The sequence below is a fragment of the Sardina pilchardus genome, chromosome 15 (genome assembly GCF_963854185.1).
Source record: "Sardina pilchardus chromosome 15, fSarPil1.1, whole genome shotgun sequence".
Taxonomy (NCBI): domain Eukaryota; kingdom Metazoa; phylum Chordata; class Actinopteri; order Clupeiformes; family Clupeidae; genus Sardina; species Sardina pilchardus.
In genome coordinates, this window is record NC_085008.1 from 33,717 (window position 1) to 50,226 (window position 16,510).

A 16,510-nucleotide genomic window follows, 5' to 3' on the forward strand; every position below is an offset into this window, starting at 1 on the left:
ACTGCAATGTTTTTTTTCACCACTAGATGGCAGATGCGCTCCACGGTAAAATTTGTGTTCTTTTCCACAACTTGAGATGGTGTTATTCCGGAATTGCTACTTCAACTTCCAACTACATCACACCGATGCAGGCAAGGACAGTCTGCAGGGAAACAGGCACCCAAAGCTGGGTAGGCATTAGGGTGTTATTCCGGAATTGCTACTTCAACTTCCAACTACATCACACCGATGCAGGCAAGGACAGTCTGCGGGGAAACAGGCACCCAAAGCTGGGTAGGCATTAGGGTGTTATTCCGGAATTGCTACTTCAACTTCCAACTACATCACACCGATGCAGGCAAGGACAGTCTGCGGGGAAACAGGCACCCAAAGCTGGGTAGGCATTAGGGTGTTATTCCGGAATTGCTACTTCAACTTCCAACTACATCACACCGATGCAGGCAAGGACAGTCTGCGGGGAAACAGGCACCCAAAGCTGGGTAGATTTTATTCCGGATTTGCTACTTCAACTTCCAACTACATCACACCGATGAAGGCAAGGACAGTCTGCGGGGAAACAGGCACCCAAAGCTGGGTAGGTGTTATTCCGGATTTGCTACTTCAACTTCCAACTACATCACACCGATGCAGGCAAGGACAGTCTGCGGGGAAACAGGCACCCAAAGCTGGGTAGATTTTATTCCGGAATTGCTACTTCAACTTCCAACTACATCACACCGATGAAGGCAAGGACAGTCTGCGGGGAAACAGGCACCCAAAGCTGGGTAGGTGTTATTCCGGAATTGCTACTTCAACTTCCAACTACATCACACCGATGCAGGCAAGGACCCTCTACTTCAAGTCTGCGGGGAAATAGGCACCCAAAGCTGGGTAGGCATTAAGGTGTTATTCCGAAAAATGCTACTTCAACTTCCAACTATTTCACACCGATGCAGGCAAGGACAGTCTGCGGGGAAACAGGCACCCAAAGCTGGGTAGGTGTTATTCCGGAATTGCTACTTCAACTTCCAACTACATCACACCGATGCAGGCAAGGACAGTCTGCGGGGAAACAGGCACCCAAAGCTGGGTAGGTGTTATTCCGGATTTGCTACTTCAACTTCCAACTACATCACACCGATGCAGGCAAGGACAGTCTGCGGGGAAACAGGCACCCAAAGCTGGGTAGGTGTTATTCCGGAATTGCTACTTCAACTTCCAACTATATCACACCGATGCAGGCAAGGACCCTCTACTTCAAGTCTGCGGGGAAATAGGCACCCAAAGCTGGGTAGGCATTAAGGTGTTATTCCAAAAAATGCTACTTCAACTTCCAACTATTTCACACCGATGCAGGCAAGGACAGTCTGCGGGGAAACAGGCACCCAAAGCTGGGTAGGTGTTATTCCGGATTTGCTACTTCAACTTCCAACTACATCACACCGATGCAGGCAAGGACAGTCTGCGGGGAAACAGGCACCCAAAGCTGGGTAGGCATTAGGGTGTTATTCTGGAATTGCTACTTCAACTTCCAACTACATCACACCGATGCAGGCAAGGACAGTCTGCGGGGAAACAGGCACCCAAAGCTGGGTAGGCATTAGGGTGTTATTCCGGAATTGCTACTTCAACTTCCAACTACATCACACCGATGCAGGCAAGGACAGTCTGCGGGGAAACAGGCACCCAAAGCTGGGTAGATTTTATTCCGGATTTGCTACTTCAACTTCCAACTACATCACACCGATGAAGGCAAGGACAGTCTGCGGGGAAACAGGCACCCAAAGCTGGGTAGGTGTTATTCCGGATTTGCTACTTCAACTTCCAACTACATCACACCGATGCAGGCAAGGACAGTCTGCGGGGAAACAGGCACCCAAAGCTGGGTAGATTTTATTCCGGAATTGCTACTTCAACTTCCAACTACATCACACCGATGAAGGCAAGGACAGTCTGCGGGGAAACAGGCACCCAAAGCTGGGTAGGTGTTATTCCGGAATTGCTACTTCAACTTCCAACTACATCACACCGATGCAGGCAAGGACCCTCTACTTCAAGTCTGCGGGGAAATAGGCACCCAAAGCTGGGTAGGCATTAAGGTGTTATTCCGAAAAATGCTACTTCAACTTCCAACTATTTCACACCGATGCAGGCAAGGACAGTCTGCGGGGAAACAGGCACCCAAAGCTGGGTAGGTGTTATTCCGGAATTGCTACTTCAACTTCCAACTACATCACACCGATGCAGGCAAGGACAGTCTGCGGGGAAATAGGCACCCAAAGCTGGGTAGGCATTAAGGTGTTATTCCGAAAAATGCTACTTCAACTTCCAACTATTTCACACCGATGCAGGCAAGGACAGTCTGCGGGGAAACAGGCACCCAAAGCTGGGTAGGTGTTATTTCGGAATTGCTACTTCAACTTCCAACTACATCACACCGATGCAGGCAAGGACAGTCTGCGGGGAAACAGGCACCCAAAGCTGGGTAGATTTTATTCCGGATTTGCTACTTCAACTTCCAACTACATCACACCGATGCAGGCAAGGACAGTCTGCGGGGAAACAGGCACCCAAAGCTGGGTAGGTGTTATTCCGGATTTGCTACTTCAACTTCCAACTACATCACACCGATGCAGGCAAGGACAGTCTGCGGGGAAATAGGCACCCAAAGCTGGGTAGATTTTATACCGGAATTGCTACTTCAACTTCCAACTACATCACACCGATGAAGGCAAGGACAGTCTGCGGGGAAACAGGCACCCAAAGCTGGGTAGGTGTTATTCCGGAATTGCTACTTCAACTTCCAACTATATCACACCGATGCAGGCAAGGACCCTCTACTTCAAGTCTGCGGGGAAATAGGCACCCAAAGCTGGGTAGGCATTAAGGTGTTATTCCAAAAAATGCTACTTCAACTTCCAACTATTTCACACCGATGCAGGCAAGGACAGTCTGCGGGGAAACAGGCACCCAAAGCTGGGTAGATTTTATTCCGGATTTGCTACTTCAACTTTCAACTACATCACACCGATGCAGGCAAGGACAGTCTGCGGGGAAACAGGCACCCAAAGCTGGGTAGATTTTATTCCGGATTTGCTACTTCAACTTCCAACTAAATCACACCGTTGCAGGCAAGGACAGTCTGCGGGGAAACAGGCACCTAAAGCTGGGTAGATTTTATTCCGGATTTGCTACTTCAACTTCCAACTACATCACACCGATGCAGGCAAGGACAGTCTGCGGGGAAACAGGCACCCAAAGCTGGGTAGGTGTTATTCCGGATTTGCTACTTCAACTTCCAACTACATCACACCGATGCAGGCAAGGACAGTCTGCGGGGAAATAGGCACCCAAAGCTGGGTAGATTTTATACCGGAATTGCTACTTCAACTTCCAACTACATCACACTGATGAAGGCAAGGACAGTCTGCGGGGAAACAGGCACCCAAAGCTGGGTAGGTGTTATTCCGGAATTGCTACTTCAACTTCCAACTATATCACACCGATGCAGGCAAGGACCCTCTACTTCAAGTCTGCGGGGAAATAGGCACCCAAAGCTGGGTAGGCATTAAGGTGTTATTCCAAAAAATGCTACTTCAACTTCCAACTATTTCACACCGATGCAGGCAAGGACAGTCTGCGGGGAAACAGGCACCCAAAGCTGGGTAGGTGTTATTCCGGAATTGCTACTTCAACTTCCAACTACATCACACCGATGCAGGCAAGGACAGTCTGCGGGGAAACAGGCACCCAAAGCTGGGTAGGCATTAGGGTGTTATTCCGGAATTGCTACTTCAACTTCCAACTACATCACACCGATGCAGGCAAGGACAGTCTGCTGGGAAACAGGCACCCAAAGCTGGGTAGATTTTATTCCGGATTTGCTACTTCAACTTCCAACTACATCACACCGATGCAGGCAAGGACAGTCTGCGGGGAAACAGGCACCCAAAGCTGGGTAGGTGTTATTCTGGAATTGCTACTTCAACTTCCAACTACATCACACCGATGCAGGCAAGGACAGTCTGCGGGGAAACAGGCACCCAAAGCTGGGTAGATTTTATTCCGGATTTGCTACTTCAACTTCCAACTACATCACACCGATGCAGGCAAGGACAGTCTGCGGGGAAACAGGCACCCAAAGCTGGGTAGGTGTTATTCTGGAATTGCTACTTCAACTTCCAACTACATCACACCGATGCAGGCAAGGACAGTCTGCGGGGAAACAGGCACCCAAAGCTGGGTAGATTTTATTCCGGATTTGCTACTTCAACTTCCAACTAAATCACACCGATGCAGGCAAGGACAGTCTGCGGGGAAACAGGCACCCAAAGCTGGGTAGATTTTATTCCGGATTTGCTACTTCAACTTCCAACTACATCACACCGATGCAGGCAAGGACAGTCTGCGGGGAAACAGGCACCCAAAGCTGGGTAGGTGTTATTCCGGAATTGCTACTTCAACTTCCAACTATATCACACCGATGCAGGCAAGGACCCTCTACTTCAAGTCTGCGGGGAAATAGGCACCCAAAGCTGGGTAGGCATTAAGGTGTTATTCTGGAAATGCTACTTCAACTTCCAACTATTTCACACCGATGCAGGCAAGGACAGTCTGCGGGGAAACAGGCACCCAAAGCTGGGTAGGTGTTATTCCGGAATTGCTACTTCAACTTCCAACTACATCACACCGATGCAGGCAAGGACAGTCTGCGGGGAAACAGGCACCCAAAGCTGGGTAGGTGTTATTCCGGAATTGCTACTTCAACTTCCAACTATATCACACCGATGCAGGCAAGGACCCTCTACTTCAAGTCTGCGGGGAAATAGGCACCCAAAGCTGGGTAGGCATTAAGGTGTTATTCCAGAAATGCTACTTCAACTTCCAACTATTTCACACTGATGCAGGCAAGGACCCTCTACTTCAAGTCTGCGGGGAAATAGGCACCCAAAGCTGGGTAGGCATTAAGGTTTTATTCCGGAATTGCTACTTCAAATTCCAACTATATCACACCGATGCAGGCAAGGACCCTCTACTTCAAGTCTGCGGGGAAATAGACACCCAGAGCTGGGTAGGCATTAAGGTGTTATTCCAGAATTGCTACTTCAACTTCCAACTATATCACACCGATGCAGGCAAGGACCCTCTACTTCAAGTCTGCGGGGAAATAGACACCCAAAGCTGGGTAGGCATTAAGGTTTTATTCCGGAATTGCTACTTCAAATTCCAACTATATCACACCGATGCAGGCAAGGACCCTTTACTTCAAGTCTGCGGGGAAATAGGCACCCAAAGTTGGGTAGGCATTAAGGTGTTATTCCGGAATTGCTACTTCAACTTCCAACTATATCACACCGATGCAGGCAAGGACCCTCTACTTCAAGTCTGCGGGGAAATAGACACCCAAAGCTGGGTAGGCATTAAGGTTTTATTCCGGAATTGCTACTTCAAATTCCAACTACATCACACCGATGAAGGCAAGGACAGTCTGCGGGGAAACAGGCACCCAAAGCTGGGTAGGTGTTATTCCGGATTTGCTACTTCAACTTCCAACTACATCACACCGATGCAGGCAAGGACAGTCTGCGGGGAAACAGGCACCCAAAGCTGGGTAGATTTTATTCCGGAATTGCTACTTCAACTTCCAACTACATCACACCGATGAAGGCAAGGACAGTCTGCGGGGAAACAGGCACCCAAAGCTGGGTAGGTGTTATTCCGGAATTGCTACTTCAACTTCCAACTACATCACACCGATGCAGGCAAGGACCCTCTACTTCAAGTCTGCGGGGAAATAGGCACCCAAAGCTGGGTAGGCATTAAGGTGTTATTCCGAAAAATGCTACTTCAACTTCCAACTATTTCACACCGATGCAGGCAAGGACAGTCTGCGGGGAAACAGGCACCCAAAGCTGGGTAGGTGTTATTCCGGAATTGCTACTTCAACTTCCAACTACATCACACCGATGCAGGCAAGGACAGTCTGCGGGGAAACAGGCACCCAAAGCTGGGTAGGTGTTATTCCGGATTTGCTACTTCAACTTCCAACTACATCACACCGATGCAGGCAAGGACAGTCTGCGGGGAAACAGGCACCCAAAGCTGGGTAGGTGTTATTCCGGAATTGCTACTTCAACTTCCAACTATATCACACCGATGCAGGCAAGGACCCTCTACTTCAAGTCTGCGGGGAAATAGGCACCCAAAGCTGGGTAGGCATTAAGGTGTTATTCCGGAATTGCTACTTCAAATTCCAACTATATCACACCGATGCAGGCAAGGACCCTTTACTTCAAGTCTGCGGGGAAATAGGCACCCAAAGTTGGGTAGGCATTAAGGTGTTATTCCGGAATTGCTACTTCAACTTCCAACTACATCACACCGATGCAGGCAAGGACAGTCTGCGGGGAAACAGGCACCCAAAGCTGGGTAGATTTTATTCCGGAATTGCTACTTCAACTTCCAACTACATCACACCGATGAAGGCAAGGACAGTCTGCGGGGAAACAGGCACCCAAAGCTGGGTAGGTGTTATTCCGGAATTGCTACTTCAACTTCCAACTACATCACACCGATGCAGGCAAGGACCCTCTACTTCAAGTCTGCGGGGAAATAGGCACCCAAAGCTGGGTAGGCATTAAGGTGTTATTCCGAAAAATGCTACTTCAACTTCCAACTATTTCACACCGATGCAGGCAAGGACAGTCTGCGGGGAAACAGGCACCCAAAGCTGGGTAGGTGTTATTCCGGAATTGCTACTTCAACTTCCAACTACATCACACCGATGCAGGCAAGGACAGTCTGCGGGGAAACAGGCACCCAAAGCTGGGTAGGTGTTATTCCGGAATTGCTACTTCAACTTCCAACTATATCACACCGATGCAGGCAAGGACCCTCTACTTCAAGTCTGCGGGGAAATAGGCACCCAAAGCTGGGTAGGCATTAAGGTGTTATTCCAAAAAATGCTACTTCAACTTCCAACTATTTCACACCGATGCAGGCAAGGACAGTCTGCGGGGAAACAGGCACCCAAAGCTGGGTAGGTGTTATTCCGGATTTGCTACTTCAACTTCCAACTACATCACACCGATGCAGGCAAGGACAGTCTGCGGGGAAACAGGCACCCAAAGCTGGGTAGGCATTAGGGTGTTATTCTGGAATTGCTACTTCAACTTCCAACTACATCACACCGATGCAGGCAAGGACAGTCTGCGGGGAAACAGGCACCCAAAGCTGGGTAGGCATTAGGGTGTTATTCCGGAATTGCTACTTCAACTTCCAACTACATCACACCGATGCAGGCAAGGACAGTCTGCGGGGAAACAGGCACCCAAAGCTGGGTAGATTTTATTCCGGATTTGCTACTTCAACTTCCAACTACATCACACCGATGAAGGCAAGGACAGTCTGCGGGGAAACAGGCACCCAAAGCTGGGTAGGTGTTATTCCGGATTTGCTACTTCAACTTCCAACTACATCACACCGATGCAGGCAAGGACAGTCTGCGGGGAAACAGGCACCCAAAGCTGGGTAGATTTTATTCCGGAATTGCTACTTCAACTTCCAACTACATCACACCGATGAAGGCAAGGACAGTCTGCGGGGAAACAGGCACCCAAAGCTGGGTAGGTGTTATTCCGGAATTGCTACTTCAACTTCCAACTACATCACACCGATGCAGGCAAGGACCCTCTACTTCAAGTCTGCGGGGAAATAGGCACCCAAAGCTGGGTAGGCATTAAGGTGTTATTCCGAAAAATGCTACTTCAACTTCCAACTATTTCACACCGATGCAGGCAAGGACAGTCTGCGGGGAAACAGGCACCCAAAGCTGGGTAGGTGTTATTCCGGAATTGCTACTTCAACTTCCAACTACATCACACCGATGCAGGCAAGGACAGTCTGCGGGGAAACAGGCACCCAAAGCTGGGTAGGTGTTATTCCGGATTTGCTACTTCAACTTCCAACTACATCACACCGATGCAGGCAAGGACAGTCTGCGGGGAAATAGGCACCCAAAGCTGGGTAGGCATTAAGGTGTTATTCCGAAAAATGCTACTTCAACTTCCAACTATTTCACACCGATGCAGGCAAGGACAGTCTGCGGGGAAACAGGCACCCAAAGCTGGGTAGGTGTTATTTCGGAATTGCTACTTCAACTTCCAACTACATCACACCGATGCAGGCAAGGACAGTCTGCGGGGAAACAGGCACCCAAAGCTGGGTAGATTTTATTCCGGATTTGCTACTTCAACTTCCAACTACATCACACCGATGCAGGCAAGGACAGTCTGCGGGGAAACAGGCACCCAAAGCTGGGTAGGTGTTATTCCGGATTTGCTACTTCAACTTCCAACTACATCACACCGATGCAGGCAAGGACAGTCTGCGGGGAAATAGGCACCCAAAGCTGGGTAGATTTTATACCGGAATTGCTACTTCAACTTCCAACTACATCACACCGATGAAGGCAAGGACAGTCTGCGGGGAAACAGGCACCCAAAGCTGGGTAGGTGTTATTCAGGAATTGCTACTTCAACTTCCAACTATATCACACCGATGCAGGCAAGGACCCTCTACTTCAAGTCTGCGGGGAAATAGGCACCCAAAGCTGGGTAGGCATTAAGGTGTTATTCCAAAAAATGCTACTTCAACTTCCAACTATTTCACACCGATGCAGGCAAGGACAGTCTGCGGGGAAACAGGCACCCAAAGCTGGGTAGATTTTATTCCGGATTTGCTACTTCAACTTTCAACTACATCACACCGATGCAGGCAAGGACAGTCTGCGGGGAAACAGGCACCCAAAGCTGGGTAGATTTTATTCCGGATTTGCTACTTCAACTTCCAACTAAATCACACCGTTGCAGGCAAGGACAGTCTGCGGGGAAACAGGCACCCAAAGCTGGGTAGATTTTATTCCGGATTTGCTACTTCAACTTCCAACTACATCACACCGATGCAGGCAAGGACAGTCTGCGGGGAAACAGGCACCCAAAGCTGGGTAGGTGTTATTCCGGATTTGCTACTTCAACTTCCAACTACATCACACCGATGCAGGCAAGGACAGTCTGCGGGGAAATAGGCACCCAAAGCTGGGTAGATTTTATACCGGAATTGCTACTTCAACTTCCAACTACATCACACTGATGAAGGCAAGGACAGTCTGCGGGGAAACAGGCACCCAAAGCTGGGTAGGTGTTATTCCGGAATTGCTACTTCAACTTCCAACTATATCACACCGATGCAGGCAAGGACCCTCTACTTCAAGTCTGCGGGGAAATAGGCACCCAAAGCTGGGTAGGCATTAAGGTGTTATTCCAAAAAATGCTACTTCAACTTCCAACTATTTCACACCGATGCAGGCAAGGACAGTCTGCGGGGAAACAGGCACCCAAAGCTGGGTAGGTGTTATTCCGGAATTGCTACTTCAACTTCCAACTACATCACACCGATGCAGGCAAGGACAGTCTGCGGGGAAACAGGCACCCAAAGCTGGGTAGGCATTAGGGTGTTATTCCGGAATTGCTACTTCAACTTCCAACTACATCACACCGATGCAGGCAAGGACAGTCTGCTGGGAAACAGGCACCCAAAGCTGGGTAGATTTTATTCCGGATTTGCTACTTCAACTTCCAACTACATCACACCGATGCAGGCAAGGACAGTCTGCGGGGAAACAGGCACCCAAAGCTGGGTAGGTGTTATTCTGGAATTGCTACTTCAACTTCCAACTACATCACACCGATGCAGGCAAGGACAGTCTGCGGGGAAACAGGCACCCAAAGCTGGGTAGATTTTATTCCGGATTTGCTACTTCAACTTCCAACTAAATCACACCGATGCAGGCAAGGACAGTCTGCGGGGAAACAGGCACCCAAAGCTGGGTAGATTTTATTCCGGATTTGCTACTTCAACTTCCAACTACATCACACCGATGCAGGCAAGGACAGTCTGCGGGGAAACAGGCACCCAAAGCTGGGTAGGTGTTATTCCGGAATTGCTACTTCAACTTCCAACTATATCACACCGATGCAGGCAAGGACCCTCTACTTCAAGTCTGCGGGGAAATAGGCACCCAAAGCTGGGTAGGCATTAAGGTGTTATTCTGGAAATGCTACTTCAACTTCCAACTATTTCACACCGATGCAGGCAAGGACAGTCTGCGGGGAAACAGGCACCCAAAGCTGGGTAGGTGTTATTCCGGAATTGCTACTTCAACTTCCAACTACATCACACCGATGCAGGCAAGGACAGTCTGCGGGGAAACAGGCACCCAAAGCTGGGTAGGTGTTATTCCGGAATTGCTACTTCAACTTCCAACTATATCACACCGATGCAGGCAAGGACCCTCTACTTCAAGTCTGCGGGGAAATAGGCACCCAAAGCTGGGTAGGCATTAAGGTGTTATTCCAGAAATGCTACTTCAACTTCCAACTATTTCACACTGATGCAGGCAAGGACCCTCTACTTCAAGTCTGCGGGGAAATAGGCACCCAAAGCTGGGTAGGCATTAAGGTTTTATTCCGGAATTGCTACTTCAAATTCCAACTATATCACACCGATGCAGGCAAGGACCCTCTACTTCAAGTCTGCGGGGAAATAGACACCCAGAGCTGGGTAGGCATTAAGGTGTTATTCCAGAATTGCTACTTCAACTTCCAACTATATCACACCGATGCAGGCAAGGACCCTCTACTTCAAGTCTGCGGGGAAATAGACACCCAAAGCTGGGTAGGCATTAAGGTTTTATTCCGGAATTGCTACTTCAAATTCCAACTATATCACACCGATGCAGGCAAGGACCCTTTACTTCAAGTCTGCGGGGAAATAGGCACCCAAAGTTGGGTAGGCATTAAGGTGTTATTCCGGAATTGCTACTTCAACTTCCAACTATATCACACCGATGCAGGCAAGGACCCTCTACTTCAAGTCTGCGGGGAAATAGACACCCAAAGCTGGGTAGGCATTAAGGTTTTATTCCGGAATTGCTACTTCAAATTCCAACTACATCACACCGATGAAGGCAAGGACAGTCTGCGGGGAAACAGGCACCCAAAGCTGGGTAGGTGTTATTCCGGATTTGCTACTTCAACTTCCAACTACATCACACCGATGCAGGCAAGGACAGTCTGCGGGGAAACAGGCACCCAAAGCTGGGTAGATTTTATTCCGGAATTGCTACTTCAACTTCCAACTACATCACACCGATGAAGGCAAGGACAGTCTGCGGGGAAACAGGCACCCAAAGCTGGGTAGGTGTTATTCCGGAATTGCTACTTCAACTTCCAACTACATCACACCGATGCAGGCAAGGACCCTCTACTTCAAGTCTGCGGGGAAATAGGCACCCAAAGCTGGGTAGGCATTAAGGTGTTATTCCGAAAAATGCTACTTCAACTTCCAACTATTTCACACCGATGCAGGCAAGGACAGTCTGCGGGGAAACAGGCACCCAAAGCTGGGTAGGTGTTATTCCGGAATTGCTACTTCAACTTCCAACTACATCACACCGATGCAGGCAAGGACAGTCTGCGGGGAAACAGGCACCCAAAGCTGGGTAGGTGTTATTCCGGATTTGCTACTTCAACTTCCAACTACATCACACCGATGCAGGCAAGGACAGTCTGCGGGGAAACAGGCACCCAAAGCTGGGTAGGTGTTATTCCGGAATTGCTACTTCAACTTCCAACTATATCACACCGATGCAGGCAAGGACCCTCTACTTCAAGTCTGCGGGGAAATAGGCACCCAAAGCTGGGTAGGCATTAAGGTGTTATTCCGGAATTGCTACTTCAAATTCCAACTATATCACACCGATGCAGGCAAGGACCCTTTACTTCAAGTCTGCGGGGAAATAGGCACCCAAAGTTGGGTAGGCATTAAGGTGTTATTCCGGAATTGCTACTTCAACTTCCAACTACATCACACCGATGCAGGCAAGGACAGTCTGCGGGGAAACAGGCACCCAAAGCTGGGTAGATTTTATTCCGGAATTGCTACTTCAACTTCCAACTACATCACACCGATGAAGGCAAGGACAGTCTGCGGGGAAACAGGCACCCAAAGCTGGGTAGGTGTTATTCCGGAATTGCTACTTCAACTTCCAACTACATCACACCGATGCAGGCAAGGACCCTCTACTTCAAGTCTGCGGGGAAATAGGCACCCAAAGCTGGGTAGGCATTAAGGTGTTATTCCGAAAAATGCTACTTCAACTTCCAACTATTTCACACCGATGCAGGCAAGGACAGTCTGCGGGGAAACAGGCACCCAAAGCTGGGTAGGTGTTATTCCGGAATTGCTACTTCAACTTCCAACTACATCACACCGATGCAGGCAAGGACAGTCTGCGGGGAAACAGGCACCCAAAGCTGGGTAGGTGTTATTCCGGATTTGCTACTTCAACTTCCAACTACATCACACCGATGCAGGCAAGGACAGTCTGCGGGGAAACAGGCACCCAAAGCTGGGTAGGTGTTATTCCGGAATTGCTACTTCAACTTCCAACTATATCACACCGATGCAGGCAAGGACCCTCTACTTCAAGTCTGCGGGGAAATAGGCACCCAAAGCTGGGTAGGCATTAAGGTGTTATTCCAAAAAATGCTACTTCAACTTCCAACTATTTCACACCGATGCAGGCAAGGACAGTCTGCGGGGAAACAGGCACCCAAAGCTGGGTAGGTGTTATTCCGGATTTGCTACTTCAACTTCCAACTACATCACACCGATGCAGGCAAGGACAGTCTGCGGGGAAACAGGCACCCAAAGCTGGGTAGGCATTAGGGTGTTATTCTGGAATTGCTACTTCAACTTCCAACTACATCACACCGATGCAGGCAAGGACAGTCTGCGGGGAAACAGGCACCCAAAGCTGGGTAGGCATTAGGGTGTTATTCCGGAATTGCTACTTCAACTTCCAACTACATCACACCGATGCAGGCAAGGACAGTCTGCGGGGAAACAGGCACCCAAAGCTGGGTAGATTTTATTCCGGATTTGCTACTTCAACTTCCAACTACATCACACCGATGAAGGCAAGGACAGTCTGCGGGGAAACAGGCACCCAAAGCTGGGTAGGTGTTATTCCGGATTTGCTACTTCAACTTCCAACTACATCACACCGATGCAGGCAAGGACAGTCTGCGGGGAAACAGGCACCCAAAGCTGGGTAGATTTTATTCCGGAATTGCTACTTCAACTTCCAACTACATCACACCGATGAAGGCAAGGACAGTCTGCGGGGAAACAGGCACCCAAAGCTGGGTAGGTGTTATTCCGGAATTGCTACTTCAACTTCCAACTACATCACACCGATGCAGGCAAGGACCCTCTACTTCAAGTCTGCGGGGAAATAGGCACCCAAAGCTGGGTAGGCATTAAGGTGTTATTCCGAAAAATGCTACTTCAACTTCCAACTATTTCACACCGATGCAGGCAAGGACAGTCTGCGGGGAAACAGGCACCCAAAGCTGGGTAGGTGTTATTCCGGAATTGCTACTTCAACTTCCAACTACATCACACCGATGCAGGCAAGGACAGTCTGCGGGGAAACAGGCACCCAAAGCTGGGTAGGTGTTATTCCGGATTTGCTACTTCAACTTCCAACTACATCACACCGATGCAGGCAAGGACAGTCTGCGGGGAAATAGGCACCCAAAGCTGGGTAGGCATTAAGGTGTTATTCCGAAAAATGCTACTTCAACTTCCAACTATTTCACACCGATGCAGGCAAGGACAGTCTGCGGGGAAACAGGCACCCAAAGCTGGGTAGGTGTTATTTCGGAATTGCTACTTCAACTTCCAACTACATCACACCGATGCAGGCAAGGACAGTCTGCGGGGAAACAGGCACCCAAAGCTGGGTAGATTTTATTCCGGATTTGCTACTTCAACTTCCAACTACATCACACCGATGCAGGCAAGGACAGTCTGCGGGGAAACAGGCACCCAAAGCTGGGTAGGTGTTATTCCGGATTTGCTACTTCAACTTCCAACTACATCACACCGATGCAGGCAAGGACAGTCTGCGGGGAAATAGGCACCCAAAGCTGGGTAGATTTTATACCGGAATTGCTACTTCAACTTCCAACTACATCACACCGATGAAGGCAAGGACAGTCTGCGGGGAAACAGGCACCCAAAGCTGGGTAGGTGTTATTCAGGAATTGCTACTTCAACTTCCAACTATATCACACCGATGCAGGCAAGGACCCTCTACTTCAAGTCTGCGGGGAAATAGGCACCCAAAGCTGGGTAGGCATTAAGGTGTTATTCCAAAAAATGCTACTTCAACTTCCAACTATTTCACACCGATGCAGGCAAGGACAGTCTGCGGGGAAACAGGCACCCAAAGCTGGGTAGATTTTATTCCGGATTTGCTACTTCAACTTTCAACTACATCACACCGATGCAGGCAAGGACAGTCTGCGGGGAAACAGGCACCCAAAGCTGGGTAGATTTTATTCCGGATTTGCTACTTCAACTTCCAACTAAATCACACCGTTGCAGGCAAGGACAGTCTGCGGGGAAACAGGCACCCAAAGCTGGGTAGATTTTATTCCGGATTTGCTACTTCAACTTCCAACTACATCACACCGATGCAGGCAAGGACAGTCTGCGGGGAAACAGGCACCCAAAGCTGGGTAGGTGTTATTCCGGATTTGCTACTTCAACTTCCAACTACATCACACCGATGCAGGCAAGGACAGTCTGCGGGGAAATAGGCACCCAAAGCTGGGTAGATTTTATACCGGAATTGCTACTTCAACTTCCAACTACATCACACTGATGAAGGCAAGGACAGTCTGCGGGGAAACAGGCACCCAAAGCTGGGTAGGTGTTATTCCGGAATTGCTACTTCAACTTCCAACTATATCACACCGATGCAGGCAAGGACCCTCTACTTCAAGTCTGCGGGGAAATAGGCACCCAAAGCTGGGTAGGCATTAAGGTGTTATTCCAAAAAATGCTACTTCAACTTCCAACTATTTCACACCGATGCAGGCAAGGACAGTCTGCGGGGAAACAGGCACCCAAAGCTGGGTAGGTGTTATTCCGGAATTGCTACTTCAACTTCCAACTACATCACACCGATGCAGGCAAGGACAGTCTGCGGGGAAACAGGCACCCAAAGCTGGGTAGGCATTAGGGTGTTATTCCGGAATTGCTACTTCAACTTCCAACTACATCACACCGATGCAGGCAAGGACAGTCTGCTGGGAAACAGGCACCCAAAGCTGGGTAGATTTTATTCCGGATTTGCTACTTCAACTTCCAACTACATCACACCGATGCAGGCAAGGACAGTCTGCGGGGAAACAGGCACCCAAAGCTGGGTAGGTGTTATTCTGGAATTGCTACTTCAACTTCCAACTACATCACACCGATGCAGGCAAGGACAGTCTGCGGGGAAACAGGCACCCAAAGCTGGGTAGATTTTATTCCGGATTTGCTACTTCAACTTCCAACTAAATCACACCGATGCAGGCAAGGACAGTCTGCGGGGAAACAGGCACCCAAAGCTGGGTAGATTTTATTCCGGATTTGCTACTTCAACTTCCAACTACATCACACCGATGCAGGCAAGGACAGTCTGCGGGGAAACAGGCACCCAAAGCTGGGTAGGTGTTATTCCGGAATTGCTACTTCAACTTCCAACTATATCACACCGATGCAGGCAAGGACCCTCTACTTCAAGTCTGCGGGGAAATAGGCACCCAAAGCTGGGTAGGCATTAAGGTGTTATTCTGGAAATGCTACTTCAACTTCCAACTATTTCACACCGATGCAGGCAAGGACAGTCTGCGGGGAAACAGGCACCCAAAGCTGGGTAGGTGTTATTCCGGAATTGCTACTTCAACTTCCAACTACATCACACCGATGCAGGCAAGGACAGTCTGCGGGGAAACAGGCACCCAAAGCTGGGTAGGTGTTATTCCGGAATTGCTACTTCAACTTCCAACTATATCACACCGATGCAGGCAAGGACCCTCTACTTCAAGTCTGCGGGGAAATAGGCACCCAAAGCTGGGTAGGCATTAAGGTGTTATTCCAGAAATGCTACTTCAACTTCCAACTATTTCACACTGATGCAGGCAAGGACCCTCTACTTCAAGTCTGCGGGGAAATAGGCACCCAAAGCTGGGTAGGCATTAAGGTTTTATTCCGGAATTGCTACTTCAAATTCCAACTATATCACACCGATGCAGGCAAGGACCCTCTACTTCAAGTCTGCGGGGAAATAGACACCCAGAGCTGGGTAGGCATTAAGGTGTTATTCCAGAATTGCTACTTCAACTTCCAACTATATCACACCGATGCAGGCAAGGACCCTCTACTTCAAGTCTGCGGGGAAATAGACACCCAAAGCTGGGTAGGCATTAAGGTTTTATTCCGGAATTGCTACTTCAAATTCCAACTATATCACACCGATGCAGGCAAGGACCCTTTACTTCAAGTCTGCGGGGAAATAGGCACCCAAAGTTGGGTAGGCATTAAGGTGTTATTCCGGAATTGCTACTTCAAC